Source organism: Lithobates pipiens, unplaced genomic scaffold (assembly GCF_037356315.1).
Source record: "Lithobates pipiens isolate NorthernLeopardFrog02 unplaced genomic scaffold, aLitPip1_a1.2 Scaffold_61, whole genome shotgun sequence".
NCBI classification, from domain to species: Eukaryota; Metazoa; Chordata; class Amphibia; order Anura; family Ranidae; genus Lithobates; species Lithobates pipiens.
This window is the reverse complement of record NW_027507883.1, coordinates 1,202,618-1,203,960: the sequence shown is the minus strand read 5'-3', so window position 1 is coordinate 1,203,960 and position 1,343 is coordinate 1,202,618. Positions and strand designations below refer to the sequence as shown.

Here is a 1,343-nt window from a genome sequence, read left to right as displayed (position 1 = left end):
AATGGGTGGTGCGGGATGTCGCAGGGCTGAACTCTGTTATCCATTATTTGGATGACTTTCTCTGCGTGGGTCCGCCGGATTCCAGAGTGTGCGGGGTGTTGCTGGCGACGCTGGAACACGTAGCGGAACGGTTCGGCATCCCGTTGGCACCCGACAAGACGGAAGGGCCCAGGAAGGTCATCACCTTTCTGGGTATTGTGTTGGATTCTGAAGCGATGGAATGCAGGTTGCCGGAGGACAAGCTTGTGGATCTGAAAACCGTCAGGGTGATGTGGCCGTAGGAAATTTTGTTGGCCACTCTCACCCCTCTTGACAAACCCCAAGATGGTCACCTCGGCAAACAAGCAAAAAAATAAAACAGGTCGTCGACGCCAACAACATATTATAAAAAGCGTACGGCACCTTGTACTCCCAAGCGGTCTCCCACCCAGGTACTAACCAGACCCAACCCTGCTTAGCATCCGAGATCAGACAAGATCGTGTGCATTCAGGGTGATGTGGCCATAGGCAATCTTGCTGGCCAATCTCAACCCTCTTGACAAATGCCAAGATGGTCACCTCGGCAAACAAGCAGAAAAATAAAACAGGTCTTCAACGCCGACTACACATTAAAAAAAGGCTGCGGCACCTGGTATTCCTGGTGCCACCTGGTGATGTGGCACCGGCTCTAGTAGAGCAGCCATTTACTATTTACATTGCCTATGAAATCTGCTCTGTTGGGACCACAGAGCATATGCGCAAGGGGAAATCACTGGCAATGCATTCTACACTGCTCCAAGGTGGGCATACTAATGAGCAGCAAATGGGTAGTTAACAGCATTATATACAAACAATGCTACAGTGGGCTTGGGAGGGGGTCCTGTCTAAATCCTGCTCTAGCAAATGGGCAGCAAGTGATATCTATGTGCATTGTGCCTGAACCCTACTCTGTTTTTGCTTGCTACTGGCTACACTATACATGGACATTAATGAATAGTTTTCATTGAAAACTTTCATATGGTTTAAATTATGGACATTTAAACCTATTTGTGTGGGAATGGCATGTGTCATACCTTTTCCCCTATGGGGAGAAGACATCTTGACCCAGTCCCTAAAGTCTGAACCAAGAATAGGGCACGTTGATTTTGGCCTGGCCAAAGTTTGTTGGCTGTAGTATGGTGCCCTCATACTCTAACCAAGAAAAGCTAAGAACCATTCCAAGATCAAAACACCGAATTCCCAGGAAGAAAGGATGAACAGTTAGAATAGGATCTGCCATTCGCTTCATAAGCCATAACCAAACATTTGGACTGCCTGCCATGTTGCCCTGGAAGCAGTTGGAAGAGAGACTGAATCAGATCTAG

At 47.8% G+C, this 1,343-nt stretch overlaps 1 pseudogene; it reads right to left on the bottom strand.

Moving 5' to 3' along the window:
* Positions 1 to 390: 390 nt before the first annotated feature.
* On the bottom strand, positions 391 to 509 carry LOC143958416 (5S ribosomal RNA; annotated as a pseudogene).
* Between the last annotated feature and the right edge of the window lie 834 nt (positions 510 to 1,343).